A 17,467-nucleotide genomic window follows, 5' to 3' on the forward strand; every position below is an offset into this window, starting at 1 on the left:
GACTGCATTTCTCTTGCTTCCGTTTCCTTTTGTGACCGGTGACAGCGATCAGATTAATAGGCTTGTTGTAGGAAACCCCAAGAAAGATAACTGGCTCCCGCTGCTAGTATCGAATGGCTATATATAGTGTTTAATAATCACACAGCAGCAGGATTCTGCGTGGATTCTCACAGGCGCGTCCCTCCTCCAACCCCAGCACAGCAAAACCATCTGCCAACTCTGAAAGCTCCTGGTGCCCTGCCAGATTCTAGGGCCATTTTGGAAGGCACGTCAGCATTCATCCCTCATCTTTAATCCCATAGCTTTAACTGTTCCACAGAAAGCTCCCTCACCTTCCAATTGTTTTGTTTTTTGCTATATCCCACCTTCCATCCTCCTCCCTCCCTCCCTTCCTCCCTCTTTCTCAGCCACCCCATTTCCTCTGTGTTCACCCCTCTCTTCCATTGCTCCCATCTTCCCCCTGCAGATGGTTCTCCTTGATAATCCTCAAACCATCCCTTATTCCCCACTGCAACTCTGAATAGCGGTATCCCCTCAGAACAGCCAATCACAGACAAATGGTGCAGAAATCTGTCTGGATGGTTCCAAGGTGACTTTCTGCTCCTTTTCTTTGCAGTGCCCTCTCTACTGCCTTTCAAACACTCCTACTCTTCCCCGTTGGCGCCTATATGAGGCTTTGAGCCCAGCCATCTATACTTCAGTGTGACTAAGACACCCGCTTTCCTCTCCCGAGGGTTCTGTATTTAAGTTTTGTCTCTATGGAATGAAAACCTGTGTCCTGGTTAGAAAAGGTTAGGCATCACCTGGTTAGAAAAGGTTAGGCATCACCTGGTTAGAAAAGGTTAGGCATCACCAATTTACAGTTCCCACCTATTGGAGGGAACTGTAAATTGGCATCCTGAAGGTCATTTCCTGGGAGGCTGAGAAAAGGAGAAAAGAGAGGCAAGGAGGCCCTCTGAGCAGGTAAAGGATAACGTAACTGAAGCAGTGCCCCACACCCACAAAGCCCCGCTGTCTGTTCTTCCTGCTCAAAAAACTCTTTTGCTTGCATGACTGAACAGGTTTGGGGCCTTCCAGATACCAATGACAGGTGTGACTTTGTTCCCAGCCCGCTAGCTGATCCTAGCCACTGCGTGGTTCCAATGTGGTGATTACCTTCCCTTCTCCCATCAGCCCCCTGCCAGCAGCTCTCCTCTCTGCTCCCTCAACCCCACCAGGTGTTATTTACAGAGGGATGCTGTTACCAAGGCAACCAAATATGGACATTATTTTACACTATCATATTCTGTTCTCCCCTTCTCTCTTCCCTGCTACCCAAATGAAAAGTTAGCTAAGCAAGGTCTCCTCTCCAACATAGAAATCCCACACCTTCTTGCGTTCAAGTCCTACTGGGGGGCAGCTGCAGAGAGACGGGGAGGCAACTCAGATGCCGTACTGAGGTGTGGACCAAGCAGGCATTCATCTCCCCTTCCACTTAGATGGCATTAAAATGATAGTAAGGGGGTCTTTAAATCAATATAAACCCATAACAAAGAGACCAGGAGGGAAAGGACTGGTAGACAGGGGATTTCAACACATTCTAAAAGGATGAAAGTTTGGAAGCCTCAGGGCAGAATGCATGCTGAGGGTGGAGGGCAGGAGCAGGGGGCAGCCAAGGAGGATGCTTATGGCTTCACTGACACCTGGAGAAGCACCAGGTTGAGGTCGACCAGCAGGTGGGAGGGGCCTGAAATTGTGGAATCACTGAAGGTTTGAATGTGAAACCACGGGAGAGCCCTTCCCCACCACTCCAACTCTGCTCGTACAAAAGCGAGCAGGTCCTGCTCCTCCCCTTCCCATCCTCTTCTTTTAACCCTGTTCTTAAATCCTTAAATCTCTTCTTAAACCCCACGTTCTGAAGAGATGTTGTCGAGAATTCCGATGGGGAATAATATGGAGAATAATTGCTGAGATGCGCGTCAGCAAGGAGGGTAAGTTTTTTGTTTTTGCTTTTTCCCCCCCCTCCCCTACAAATTCTTAAAGTAAATGCTACTTACTAGTTTCCAACTTTTAGGATCGATCTATAGATAAATGCGTCACAAACAAAATGTAAATGTCACCTACTCTGACATGTAAAGAAAAGATTCAGTAGAGAAAAACTGTTGGGGAGATGGAAAGGAAGAAGAAAGGAGAAGAAACAATATTCTCATGCTGAGTTGGGAGCCAGGCTGAAAGCTGATGGAGAGAGACAGGAAGTTAAAGAATGGATATAAGCACTTGATGTTAAAGAATATTAAATATAAGCTTTTTAAAAAGTGATAATTAGTATCAAAATCTTGTGATAATTAGTATCAAAATCAAATAAAGATGCTGACCACAATGCCTGCATTCTAGCGAGGAATATTAAGGAGTAACAAAAAAATATTAATAAATACCTGACATAATATCAGATTGTTTAAAGGCAGGCAAGCAGATTTGCCCTTTCTGTTTAAATGACTCTTTAACAATAAAACGAGCAGTAACAACAACAAAACACTAAAACGCAGGTGAAGAATATTACTTAGAGATAATGGAACTAACCAACAAAACAACTAAAGAAAGAAATGCTTGGACATTTGGGTCAGGGATGGGATAGGGGATGGCGGCTTCTCATAAGCCTCTTTTAAACGGTTTCCTTAAAAAATAAACAAACAAAAACAAAAACAAAAACATGGCTTGCATTCATTGATTAAAATGAGAAAGACCTGCAAGTCATTCACTTACTGTCAACCTCAGGGTCACCAGGGCAAAGTGGGAAGATGCTCCAGAGATGGGAGGCTGTCTCCATCCCACGGACAAGATGCTGGGAAGGACCCAGACCGGGTTCATGTCTTGCTGTTAAGGAGAGGAGGCACCTAATGACAGTGGCCTGGGGACCAGCTCTGGAGCTTTTCTCTTGTGGCCTAACCCATCCTCATCCTTACTTCCTCAGGTGCCCTTGATATTTTATAACCCATTGATTCTCAAACTCCAGAGGCCTATTAGAACCACTTGGGAAGCTTTTAAAATCCTGATGCTTTAAGAGAAGAAGATAAGCCACAGACTGGGAAAAAATATTTTCGAAAGACATATCTGGAAAATGACTGCTATCCAAATTACTCAAAGAACTCTTAACACTCAAGAATAAAAAAATAATCAACTCAATTTAAAAAATGGGCCAAAGATCTTAATAGACACTTCAGCGAAGAAGATATACAGATGGCAAATAAGCATATGAAGAGATGCTGCACATCATATGTCATCAGGGAAATGCAAATGAAAACCACCACTACACACATTACTGTAATGTAAACTGTGGACTTTGGGTGATTATAATGTGTCAATGGAGGTTCATCAATTGTAACAAATGTACCACTCGGAGCGGGATGCATGTGTGGAGGCCAGGGGTGTATGGGAAATCTCTGTACCTTTTTCTCAATTTTGCTGTGAACCTAAAATTGTTCTAAAAAAGAAAATAAAATCTTAATGGAAAAACAAATCCCAATGCCCAGAATGCAACCTGACTATTAAATTAGAATTTCCATGGGTCGGGGATCCCAAGTAATTCCAATGGGCAGCCAAGTTTGAGGACCACAGAAGAAGATGAAGACCAGCTTGCAAAATGACTACCTCCCCAAATAGCACACAGCTGAGAGGAGCTATTCTTTCACTATTACAGACAATCATAGAGTGCCCTGGTCAATACATCTGTGTGTGTGCGTGTGTATGCATGTGTATGTGTGTGTTAAGGCTCCTTTGGCAAGATCACCTATATCATTTTTAGTAAGCAAAAAGAGGGCTGTCTGGAACCAGAGCCAAATGAAGTTGGGGGTCTAAGTCCTCACGTCCTTACAGTCAGTTGTCCCCAGACATGGCTCCTGAATGGCCACCCTGCCCATGGGAGTCATTTCCCAGAGCAGTGGTGCTAAAACTCGAGTGAGCATCAGAATTACTGATGCTGTGTTTGAAAGGCTCGTTAAAACACAGATGACCAGCCCCAGCCCCAGAATGTCTGGTTCAGGAGGTCTGAGGTGAGACCTGAAATCTGCTTTCTAACAATTTCCCAGGTTGTGCTGATGCTACTGGTCCTGAGACCAGATTTTGAGAACCACTCGCTGACCTAGAGAGACTTGGAGGGAAGCGGAGTGCAGACACCTACTTTCCCAAAACAAAGGGCAACCATTAAGAGGATGATGACACAAGAGTCCCTCTAGTCTAGCTGTGAAGGCTCCAGATGAGGGAGATTACCAACGACCCCCTGCAGGGTGTTAATTACAGAGGGACCACTGGGCTTTGAACACTGTATGTTGAACCCAGCTGCAATGTTCTCTGTTCAGATATGCCATGTTGGATCACATGTCCCAACATCATTTGACTCCTGAAAGGAAAAAAAAAGGTAATCAAATGAGGGGCATGTGTTCTGTCCAGAAACACAAACCTTAAAAAAGAATTCTACTCAATGCTTCCCCGTATTTATATTACGGGGCAAAGTTTCTTGAAAACAACTTCCTGTGAGTCCTGACTACTTGGGTTTGGGCAATTTCTTGAAGTTTTTCTTCACTAAATATGTTGGGTGGTTGTTTTATAAAATAAGATAAAAGATGGAAGGCAAAATGCATACACCAGCAAACTTGATCTAAACCAAATTTGGAGTCAGCATTTAGCAATTTAATTTAGAATGATCTACTGAGCAATTGCCCCAAACTTATTCCCTAAAATCCCCTGGGTGGAATTCTCGCACTGCAGTGTGTAGGCTAGCCTTGCAGTCTTCAGGTAAATTTCCTCTTTCCAAATATGCAATAATATGTTTCAGCTGACAACCAAACAGCAGCCAAACAGTGGGAAAATGATTAGCAAATTCATTAATTAAGATGCTGCTTACACTTCTTTTATAATGGTTATCATTTATTCATTTTAATTAATTATTCTAGTCCCCTGTTTTCTACTAAAACCATTAATAGTCATTAGTATATACTATTATGTTGGGGGGGCACAAATATATCTTGTTTTATATATAAAAATATAATTGATATAGACTGCCACGTCTGAAGTACTCTCAGAAATAACGTTGCAGAACACCTTTTTCAAAAAATAGAATCTTATAGGAAACCAATACATACAATGGATAACTGCTGTCAGTGATTGAACACTTACTACGAGACTCGTACTGAACTACGCTATTTAATTTACTCAATTTTAGTATAAATTCTAACCATTTAGTTATAGATAAATCAATGAGAACGTTAAAACTATTCTTATGTAATACTTATCCAGTTTATTTTTAAATTTCATTGAATTGTATATGTTTGAGAAAGTTCTGACTCACAGAGATGAGTTATGGCGAATGTGTAACAGCTTTTTTTTTTTTCATTAGTTCACACTGACAATCTCACTATTTTTACCTTAAAAAGGGATGGCAGAATCAACTTTGAAGTAGGCTAAAACCGAAACGAACACATTGAAGGTTTCAAGATGTTAAAATCTGAGAAAGAACACATTTGAGTGTGTGATTTTTTTGGTTATAATTCTTAAATTAAAAATATATTTTAAAAGAAGTTCAAATCAAACATCTATGTAACACCTTTCAAATGTAAATTAATCTATTACAAATCTATATGATTTAGTGACAGGGTGAGAGTAGAACCAACTTCTCCTGACAATATGTCCAGGAACTTTTTATGTTCCATGTTTCTCAGAGGGAAAGCTGTAAGATTTTTTTTTTTTTCCTACGAAGTGACTCCTCCAGGTCTTTGGCGAACTAGTGACAAAACAGACAATGGAGCTTGATTTTGTGTGTCACAAACTAGACTTCTCACTCAATCAACATTTTTCAGGTGGCAGCTCATATGATAGCACCTGAAATTGATAATGATCCTAGGCAACTGCAAAGTTAAACAGCAACAAAACTGGTTTGTGAATTTGCAAAAAATTTTCGTTTGCTACAGGAAATGAGCTTTTTTCTTTTTTTAAGATAGATTCATAGAAGGCTGCTCCATCGGTCTGTAAGCTGTCCTCTCTAGCCTCTCCTGGCTGCCCAGCCACTAACTAACTAACTCTCTCTCCCTCTCTCTCCCTCTCTCTCTCTCTCCTCTCTCACTCTCTCTCTCTCTCTCTCTCTCTCAATCTCTGTGTATGTTAAGGACACAGTAGAAGGGATAAAAGCAGTCATAATTCCTGCTCTTATGACAAGGTCATTCATAGGACTTTTTTGTAAGCAAAAAGAAAAATGTCCTGGGAGCCAGAACTAATTGAGATTGGGGTATAAACCCAGTTTCCCTTGGTGGGATATACCAAGTGGCAGAGCATAGGCCCTGAACGGCCACACTGCTCAGCTGATGTGGACCCCATTGTGTAGTATGTCTGATTGCCGATTTCCTTCAAAACACCTCCTTGTTACAGGAACTTTTCTATTCCCAGTGTGGTGGTTTTGTCACTTGTCCTTTTGTTCTTACATACGTGCATATGTGAAGATCATGTATGTATGTGCGAGAATGTATATCAATAACTGGGCCCGTGGTTCTCAAGGTGAATCATCTTTCTCTAATATTCACCTCCAGAATAAGTTTTGGGACAATTTAAAACTGTTTCTGTTAGGAGGAAGAAAGGATGTGAAATGGCTATAAATACCAGATACAGACACTAGTTCAGATCTGTTAGTTGATATTAGAGATAACTAATAACACAGTGAGTTATATATAAATAGCATAGATTTTCCAAAATAGACACCCTGTTCTGCTGTCGGGAGGTTCCTGATGGGGTGTCCTACCTGGTAAACTAATCAAGGGAGGGAACTCTCCACTAACCCAACGCCCAAAGAGGAAGAACTAATTTGATGATGGTACATTGCCCAGTGGGGGAGAGAAAGTTCTGTTCAAAAAGGGCATTTAAAGATATTGGAAAATGTGCCTAATATAGCACTACATGATAAAAGGTTATGAAATGATGCGAAATATGATCCTTTTTTTTGTTTTAAAATTATATAGAATAGAGACTGGCAGGGTAGTCTTAAAATTTTGATGGTTATCTGCAAGGGGTAGATTACAAAATTTTTTTTCCTCTGTAATTTTGTTTTTCTCCTTAATTTTATGCAATTACCATAATTTTACAACCAGAAAGGGAAAACGAATAAAAGAAAAGTGCTTTGACATTAAGATTACAGTTTTTTTCCCCTCCCAGCTTCCCTCAAGAGAACATCAAATTCTCCGAGCCCACTCAAATGAACAACTATGGAACAGAGTCCTTTGAGGGTGCAAACTACACACAGAAAAAGCAGATGACAAATTCCTGTCTTAGAACTTAGTTAATTTGGCTCAAGTGTAAAGATTTCTGTTTTCCAGGTTCACTCCCATTTCTAGTCATCTAGTTCTGTATCAGCCCTGAAGGAATTACTTTAGTTTCTTCAAAGCTGCTCACTTCTACCCACAGGCAGAGGTGTGGATATCTGAAGGGTAAGGTCTCGTCAGGTCTGGGGACCAGGGCACTCCCTCCTGATTGAGGTGGCAGCTGTTCTCCCCCATGCACTTGGTCATGGGAGCCCCTGAGTGGACTTCCTCCACAGCGAGGTCTGCAGATAAGCAGCCCCCCAGCTGTGGATCTCTGCTGGTTACAAGCTGTTGGCACCTCAGGTGAGCTGTTTAGCATCATTGAGCTTCAGCTCCTCTCTGAAGAATGGGGATCATTAAACCTGCTCTCAGGGCAGCACAAGCATTGAAGACAGTGTGCCTAAAGAGCTCTGCTTAGTGCCTGGCATATAACAGGCACACAGTTAGTCAACAGAGGCTGCTATTGGTGTCATGCTGCTGCTGCTGCGGCTGATTCTCGATTCTCTCTTCCAGAACTTGAACTTTCTCTAAAAAGGCTCCCGCATTTTTTTCATGTTCATTTTATCACGTTGGAGCATCTTCATTAACTCAACAGCACTAAATTATGTTTTGACTCCCCTGGTTCGTATTGGGAAGTTCACCTCTAACATGCTGTGACTTTGGAAAGGTGGGCTCCCGGGAGGGTAAGTGAGGCCAGCAGTGCACATGGGAAACTTTAGGGCACAGCAGCACTTGGCAGCTCCAGGATGCCTGTTGTTGTTGGTATGAAAAGTGCTAATGCCTCAGCTATTCGGCTGCAAGGGGAAGGAGGATAAATTCACATTTGAAAGGCAAGCTAACGTCCTTGGATAAAATATGTCATGCAAGTTGGAAGGACTGTGACTTATCATAATATTTTTCTAAGACTTCAAGGCCTGCAGTGTTAACTCTAGGACTGTAAACCATGCCATAAGGGATGTAAAATGAAGGAGAGATTTTTTTTTTCCATTCTAGAAATAGCTGCCAAACAGACAGATTCCACCCAATGCTCACTCGCACACTGCCAACAGAGCATCAGATCTCATCATTACCCAGGAATAAAGGGATGGATATGAAGTCAGAACTGGCAGAAAGAGACCTGGCATTAACCGAAGGCCTAAACTCTGTCAGGCGCGATCCTTGAAAGCGTACAAAACTCTTTTGTTAAGGGCTGAGTTGTGTCCCCCACCCCCTCCCATTCATATGCTGAAGTCCTAACTCAAGACTGTTTGGACATAGAGTTACAGATAGGTAAGTCTTTAAAGAGTTGATTAAGGTAAAATGAGCCCACAAGTTAAGGGCTCAGTCTCACAAAACTGCCATTTATCCCCATTTCAGGTACCAATCGCAAATCCAGGTGGTGGGCTCTGATGCTAACTCCAGGTAGATAGTGTCAGAACCAAACTGAATTGTGGGACACTGAGCTGGTGTCACAGAATTGGCTGATCTAAGGGAAAAGCCCCCAGGCATCTGGTGTCAGACGTGTTTTGAGTGAGAGTAAAGGAAAACACTGGGTTTTTCCTAGACTGTAAAATGCTTAGTGCTTGACACATAGGAGGTGCCCAATATATGTTACCTAATATTACTATTACTATCATTATGATCATTACTATTACTGAGAATCCTTAATAATCTGGTCCAAACTTCTCATTCTACAAAATCAATAAATTGAGGCCCGGAGATGGGAAATGTCTTAGATCAGAAAACCAGATAATTAAGTTCTAGTCCAAAGTTCTGTCCATTGTTTGGGGAAGGCCCAAAGAAACAAAGGTTTGGATGCGGGATTTTGTTTCTCGTGGCTTTTAAGATGAGGGGAGGGTGTGTGCTGGAGTAAAAGCCATCAGAAGGCTGTTGGGAGTCGAGAGACTGTGACCCTGAGCCTTGTGTTCTCATCTATAAAAAGAAATACTCACACACTCCAACCAGCCACCCCCAAGCCAACCAGCCACCCCCAAGCATCACTGTGAGGCCACAAACACTAATATGTGAAAGCACCTAGATGACACAGAACATGGGATTCAAAATAAAAAAGAACAACTCCTGAAAATCCTTGTGGGCCAAAGGGCAGAATACAGGATACACCTCAGGTCAAGACCCTAAAAATTGAGATTTGGGAAAGTTCTAAGGAGATTAAGAAACATGAAAGATTTCCAAAGAAAAGCAAATGACGGACATGGATATTAATAGATCTTTAGGAGATTGCTGGAAATAGGGCAAAGCAGACACGTCATGTGGAATGTTTTATGTAACTGTGCTGTTAGGAACCACCACAGGGGTCTCTGGCAGGAGAGGCAACAGCTGGTCACAGAGCCCCAGGACCGAAGAGGTCTGCAGCTGTTCTGCAGAAGCATCCAGGTGTTCGGTCGACATGCATTTACTGCATACTTTCTGGGTGCTCTGTCCTTTGGTCGGCACTGGGGATAAAATAAGCAAATCAGACACAGCCCCTGCTCTCATGGGCTTCAGTCAGGTGGGCAGAGAGACATGGGGCGAAGAAACACCCAGATGAAAGGGGAGCTACTAACCGAGGTGACCACATACAGAGAAGCAAGCCCGATGCTACGAGGACATCGGACACAGGAGCCTCCACCAAGATAAGGGCTCTTCCGCTGAGGACTGAAGGATCGGCAGCAGCGAACTAGGCAAAGAGGGAGAGGGTGATGGGGAGAGTGTTCCGGGAGGAGGGAAATGGATGCACAAAGCCCCAAGGCCGGAGGGAGCATGGAATTCAAGGAAATCAAAACAAGCTAGAGGGTCTGGAGTGCAAAGAATGTGGCAGAGCGAAGTGAACTGAGACTGAGAAAGTAGGTCGGACCACGGGGCCTTGTGGGCCAGACTGAGTTCGGTGTCCTCACAGCAGCTGGAAGTCACCGAAGAGTTTTAATCAATAGATCACAAGCTCACGCGTGTGTTTTATAAAGCCGATTCTGACGACGACGCAGAGAGCAGATCAGTGAGGCTGGGCTGCACGTGGACAGCCTGGCTCGGGAGCTACGGAGGAGGTGGAGGGGATCGACGACAGTAGCTTGGGTGAGGATGGTGCTGGTGAGTATGGAAGCAAATGCCCAGATATGAGAGAGATTTAGAGGTAAAATCACCATGCAGAGTGAAGGCATGGAATGTGGGGGAGCGGGGGAGAGAGCGGATCAAAGATGAATCCTGAGTTTCTGGAGGGTACTACTGGATGGAGAGGGGTGCGAATACTCAGGGAGCCCTGGAAGAGAAAGAATCTCTGGGCTTGGTCTTGGAATCACGTTGCATGAATTTATGTGACATCCATGAGGAGAGGTTGATAGGAGGCACTGATGTTTGCTGAATATTCACTCTGTCCCAAGCACCCTATGAGGCCCTGGAGATAAAATGATTTAGTAAAACAGACTCCCTGCCCTCAAATAGCTCGTGCTCAGCCTTGGCTGCACACTGGGATCACCTGGGAGTCTGAAAATTGCTGATGCCTGGATCCCGCCCGCAGGGAATCTCAGTTAATTGGGTGTCAGGGTGTTTAAGGGCTCCCCTGGTGGTTCTAAGTGCAGTCCGGGTGAAGAACCACAGCTCTGGAGCATGCAGGACCCAGTGCGGCCTGCATCTAATCACATAGAAAGGGGAAGTAGCAAAATGACTCATGATTGTAGGCCTTAATGATTTAGAACAGGAATTCTAAAGCACATGAGTGTAACGGGAATAATGTTATTTGGTTATTAAAACAATATTTTATCCTTAGAAACTCCAGGTTCCTAGTTGTCCCTGGCTCCCTTATTAAGAACAGAGCTTGTCTGTTGTAGATCGTAGAGTGTCTTCCATGATGCAGAGAAACACCGATTATGCCTAAGGGGGAATGAAAAATGGATGACAGCTGATCCCTTCTCTAAAAGAGCTGGTGCTCTAATATGAAATATCAGTCAAATATAACACAAGCAGGATGTGATCCATGCCGAAGATCAAGGAACAAAATCGATGCCAAGAAACCTCAGAGAAGCGAGAGACTTCTTGTGTTCTACGTCCCTTTCCAAGTCGTTGCAACGGACCACTCAGGTTTCTTACTCCTGGAACTGAACCTGCCTCACCCTTGAACTCACTCTGAGAGCATGCATTTCTCAGCTTTCCTGAAAAGAAAAAAACCTGACAGCCAGGCTGAGAAAAGGTTGCATGTGCCAGGCAAACAACACTTCAACTATCGTGCCAGGCGCTCACATCACACCCTCTTGAAGGAGCAGTGCCCAGCACTGCTCAGAACATTCCCACTCATCTTTGCTGCGGGCTGATGGGAAGGGAGGCACTGGTTGTCACTAAGCCTATTTGGAAAGCAGAGGAATGATGGCACCTGGGAGATACATAAAGGCATATCTGTCTGGGCGCAGCAGGGACCTGGAAAAAACCAACCCCGAACTTCAACCTCCAGCAAAACTACTGTTCTCCCATCCCTTGCCCCAAATTTAAACTGTAGGTTTACTGGCCAATGTTTCCAAAACACCTCCATCTAATTACAAGCAAAGCAACCTCCTGAATGTGGTGGACTGTGCTTTCTCCCTTAAGATGGAGAACTGGCTGACTGAGAGACAATTCCACAGTCTTGCAGTTCTCCAGAAGTGACCAGAGATGAAATCAAACTGACACTGAGCATTTCATCACTAGCCATATCAACTGTCCAAAGGAGACTAGTGAGGAGTATCGGATGGAGTCCCTGACTCAAGGACTTTAGAGCAAGATGTAAGGAGTTTAGATTTTGTCCCTTAGTCAGTGTGGAACTGTATAGTTTCGAAGTGATGGGATCAAAGTGTTCTAGTGAGATTAATCTGGGAATACTGTGCCCAAGCGGCTTGGCCTGGTAAGCCACTGAACAAAAGGAAGCCACTGACAAGAATCAAATGCTCAGAAGCCCACAGTGTTGCTAATCTACTAGAGATGCACTAGAACATTCTCTGGGCCAGTATGTGATATATTTGAGTCAACTAGGGTATCTGCTCACTGCTACGAGAAATAGGAACTCCTCGGACCCTTTGCCACCACAGCCCAGGCCCAGACTCCTCTGCCTGAGCCCGGTCGTGGCTGCATGAGGACAGCTGTCCCTACCCAAGCAGGCCCCTGTTTCCAGGCAACCATTCCAGGCAGATGGATGGCATCTTTCCTAAAGAAGGGATTCCCCATCCCAAGCAGGCCCTTGTTTCCAGGCAACCATTCCAGGCAGATGGATGGATGGCATCTTTCCTAAAGAAGGGATTCCCCAGTGCCCTCAAGGAACTTCTAGACTCAAGAAGGATCTTCTTGTGTTCTTCCCACCGACCTCATGCCACAACCAGCCTCCTCCCTCACCACAGAGTGGAGAAGAGCTGGCAGTTCTTCCCTGCCACACGGACACCTGGGACAGATGAGGAGTGCGAGTTAGACACGTCCGTCTCCTCCTGCCCCTGGGACCCCAACGTGGAACCTTAACCTTTGCTAAGGCTTTCATTAAATTATTCCATCAGTTCGATAAATAATAATAATAGATCTATAACATTCTGGGCATTGTACTAGGCACTGTGGTACATATAAAAAACAAACCAGACACAGTCTCTGTCCTCAAGGAATAATTAAAGTCCAGAAGGTGCTAATATTATTCACAATAATAACTGTATGTCTCTCCATAATGACAGAATATGACACATGAGAGAATCTAAGAGAAACGGTTGACGGAAATGCCATAGGCAGAGGGGACACTGAAGGGACTCATTCTAAAGGGAATGATTGGGGATGGTAGATTCTGACAAAACACAGAGAAAAACCTTGCAAATCTAATTACTCAGGAATCAAACAACAAGAAAAATGGACTTCTTCCAAATGAAAAGAAAAAGAAACAGGCACATAGGCTCTGCAAGCCCACCACGGCCACCTCTTGGGTCTTGAGAATCCTCACAGAAACTGGGCAGGGAGCCCCCACCCCTCACCCCTCCGGGCCCCATGAAGGCTGCTGGGAAAAGATATGGCCTCTGCCAGAGAGGAGGAGGCAGTTCGAGCGGGCAGCTGCCGGAGGACATCCAACTCAGGGCCACCTGAAATCTCATTTTCCCCATCAGCAGCACAAAATTCTTGGCAGGTTTGGCACTGTGGGGTCCTGGCTGGAAAAGTACTGAGTCAGTCTCTCCAAGCCTCATGGGGGCCCTGTCAGCACGGAGATCACCAGCAGCCTCCCTGGTGATCCCTTCCTTAAGGCCACCCACAGATGTCAACAGCAAAGAACATCTAACACTCATGTGGCTCTTTCAAAGTTCACGTTATGCTTTCACAAGCATCTCTGATTCTCTGAACTTTTTCTTGCTGATAAAGGTTCTGTTGTTATTATTTCCTACTGTGTCTGGCATCTATCTGTGAGCGCATTCCATTCAAACAATTTCTTCACCTCTGGCTTCAGCACGTCTTCACTGTCCACCTCCCCAGGAAGGACACTGTGAGGGCCAATGGTGTTTTTGCCCCACAATGACTTATTGTCTATCCAGGGGCCATATCTGCAGAGTTAAAATAACAATTAAGGGGCATCAGAAAGGAGCCTTTGAGTGAGTGTCGGATAAAAAGGGCAGACACTGATGCGAAATGAGCTCACAAGATAGAGAAACCACTGGCCTGGACTGAGCAGGGCGTCACAGAGTCCCACAGGGGCTTGAATGACATCTGACATTTAGTAGAAATGCAAGGTTTGGGGGTTTTTTTTTTGGTACAGTTGATCCTCATTATTTGTGGTAATTATGTTCTATAAACCCCATGAACACTGAATTGACTCCCAAAACATGGCTCCCAGGGGAAATACGGGGTTAGGTTCCTTTAAGCCTCTGGTCAGAACAATGGAGCTGCTTGGCATACATTTTGGTGAATTTCCTCTTCGTTCTTCTGGAGATACCATACTCTCGATTCATTAACACTGAACTCATGGTCAGCAGCACTATCACGCGTGCCTGAATGGAGCTTATCGAACACCTGTCTCTCCTCCACAAACACATCACAACCTTCTTGCACTCGGGAACACTTGACAGCACTTCTGCAAGATGCTTAGTGGCATTATAAACCACAAAATCATCCATTAAAAAAACAAAAATGCACAAAAGTGTCATTAAGTAGACTACAGAAAAGATGCTTGTTTATAGCATGAGAGATAAAACGAGACAGCAGAGTGGACTTGTTGGACAGCTGGGAATTTGTATGTGGGGAGATTCAAAGTTTTGGCCATTCTGCTCTGCACATGTCAGTGAGCACCAGTGAAAGCACCATGAGTATTTATTTTGGGGTCAAAAATAAATATTAGTAGGTTGGCGAATGGGCAAATATGGAATCCGTGAATGATGAGGATTGACCGTACTTTGTTCCAGAAGGGGTGTAAGGAAAGGAGCTTGGTCCGTGGCTATGAGATTGAATGAAACTCAAAGGCTGGTGGAGAAAATGAATGTGGAGGCTGACGCGGTGAAGGTGAGAAGCTGGTTCTGTGTAATGGAGTGATGGGAGGCATGGCCAGCAAGTAAATGTGGTCCGATGGGAGGGCTGTGACTATCAGGGAGAGGAGTATGAGAGTTACCCCCAGCTCAATGAGAACCTGACAAGCGCAGAACCAAAGGAGAGCAGAATTTCAAGACCTTAAGGATGGGTCAGGAGAGGACTCTGTCAGGGCAGTGGGGCCCCTACCTAGGGCACCTGTGTCCCCCCAGATGGCGATGAGAGGCCAGTGTAGAGGGAGCAAGAGGAGGAAACAGCTTTGTTGTGTAAGACCCCCAAGTATCAACATCCATCCAAAAGGAACAAAGCCAGGATCCAGGTACAACAAATGTCCCAAGGGCAGGCCTTGCCTCCAGCTCCGTCCTCCAGCCCTGCCCAACCCCGAATGCCATCACTCCCTATCACACATCACGGGTTACCTGCCTGTCTTCTTGCTAACGTTCATTAAAGCCCTTGATGTGTCTAGACACTTGCAGATGCTTGATAATGTGCTTAGTCCTCATGACAGAGGTGGATGTTATTACTACTAGGCCCATTTATAGATAGGAAACAGAAAAGGTTAGGTGAAGCTTTTAAAAGTCTCTAGAAGCCAACGGTCTGAGGCTAGAGCCCTCAGCCATAATCACAGCTCACTGCTGCATCCCTTCAGCTTGGAACAGAGTTGGGGCATCCAAGTGGCTCCAGAAATATCGGCTGAATGACGTTCCACTCTGACTTTCCAGGCGAGTGGCATTTGGTGCACACAGAACCCTGCAGATCTGGGCTCATATCTTCCTTTCTCTAGTGGCTTCTACCAGGGCCAGCTTCAAGGGCGTATGATCTATGCAGTCTCACAGCACCCCACCCCCGCTCAGAAGGACCTCACACTTGGTTTAATGCTCTGCTGTGGCTGTCCTGAAATTCTTAGTAATTTTCAAACAATGGGTCTGCATCTTCCTTTTGCATTGGACCTCTTAAATTCTGTAGCCAGTCCTGCTCCTAACTCTCCAATCTCCTCTCCCACAGGGTGCTTTGCTGTTGGCCAAACCTGAGGACCAGAGACAAGTCTGTGCAAGCAGCCACTGGCTTGTTGAAAACTTTCCATCCCAAATTAACACGTACATTTCTATTCTGGTTAAGGAGCCAAGTAATGCGTGTAACTTAATCACACTGTTGTTTGCTCAATCTGGCTGTAAACCGTGTAATTCCCATTTCGCTGCCGGTAGGGGAATTAATAACACACGTCAAGCTTGTTTTGTGACTCTATCAGGGTTCTGCTCTCAGAATTTCTAACCCTGAGCATGTTGCATTTCAGCCCTGAGCGATGCCCTCCTGAATTACCGAATGTAAGCACCTCCCCTTTAAAAAGTTCCCATAGGTCAAAAAGAACAAAGCCAAACGATGAAATGCGAATCACATACTCTTTCCACCCTTCCACACTAGGTATATGACAAGACTTAAGTTCTGAAATCTCTTTCCGCTAAGTGTTTTCAAAAAGATAAGGAAAATAGATTATTCCTCCTCCCCAGTCTAGATATAAAATGAAATTAAGATCAACAAATAGCCAACTGTCCCCAAGCCTTAGTTTATTAATCCAATGAATGGGTTGAATGACTTATCGAAATTTAATACCATGGCCAACCAGAACAGCAGTGGCAATCAGCCGTGAGAACTGTGAGACATCAAAGTCTAGCACTGTTGAGAAATACAGCCAAAGGAAGAATATGGGTGGAAGAGAGGTAGGTGGGATGGTCAGGTGACCCTGGTTCCCTAGTTTTGCTACTGATTAGCTCTTGGAGTTGGGTTTACATCAATTCACTCTCTGGGCATTGGTTTCCTCCTCAGAAAGATGCTAACAAAACTATCTGGTGACAGTGAGATTAAATAAGGCTATGGATCCAAAAATTACTTTGTGAAACCTTCAAGGTTTCTTCTAAAATATAAGATGCTATTGGGATAAGACGTTGCACATGTTTAATGGGTCTTTAGAAGGTCCACATTTGATTCTAGCTCCCAGGGAAGCTGCCAGGACCTTGAAAGGATTTCAAGGAACCCAGGCGCCAGGGAGGCAAGATCTGAAAGCAATGGAAAGAATTTCTACTCCCCACGGCCTGCCAGCCCTCAGTCTCCTAACGCGATCAGATGCTGTACTTGGAAACAGCCAACCGGATCGAATTCTTCACACTTCTAATTATTTCATGATTTGTACACATTTTGGCGGTTGCTTCAAGGCTGTTTTATTAATTCACAGATTTTCACTATTTTTGCTACTCCCTTTCTTGCCAATTAGCTGAGCTAGCTGCAACCTGGCATCTGGGGAGAGCCACAATGGAAACCAGGCCTTGCTCCTCCCCAAACCCCACCACCCGAGACCTCAGAGTGAGATTCAGAAATCACCACGGGGACAGATGGGTGGGGGTGGCCTGGTGGGAGCTTATTCCCCTGTGACTAAATATGTTTGCTCTGCTTTGACAGAAAGCCCTGGATCACCTCCCCCACTGCCTGATGCTGACGCTGAACATACCCCCAGTCCTGTGGCTCACACTCAGAATCCAACACCTCAGGGAGAATGCTGCTGTCACCAGACTTGGTTCACTAACCTCATGAAGATTCTTCCAGTTGGCCCCAAGAAATTGGGAGAGAGCACCCTCTGCAGCCAGGTCTCTGATGTGGCCTGTAAAACACACCATCCA

General features: G+C 44.7%; 1 protein-coding gene across 1 annotated transcript in view; it reads right to left on the reverse strand.

Annotated features, from left to right (window-relative positions):
* The window catches only part of MAPK4 (mitogen-activated protein kinase 4), a 124,080-nt gene that overhangs the window by 64,543 nt on the left and 42,070 nt on the right, over positions 1-17,467 (reverse strand). Inside the window, 1 exon segment of the mRNA XM_025038681.1 lies at positions 17,375-17,448. The gene's annotated coding sequence lies outside the window, so the exon portion shown is untranslated.

The sequence above is a fragment of the Pteropus alecto genome, unplaced genomic scaffold, assembly GCF_000325575.1.
Source record: "Pteropus alecto unplaced genomic scaffold, ASM32557v1 scaffold146, whole genome shotgun sequence".
Classification (NCBI taxonomy): Eukaryota; Metazoa; Chordata; class Mammalia; order Chiroptera; family Pteropodidae; genus Pteropus; species Pteropus alecto.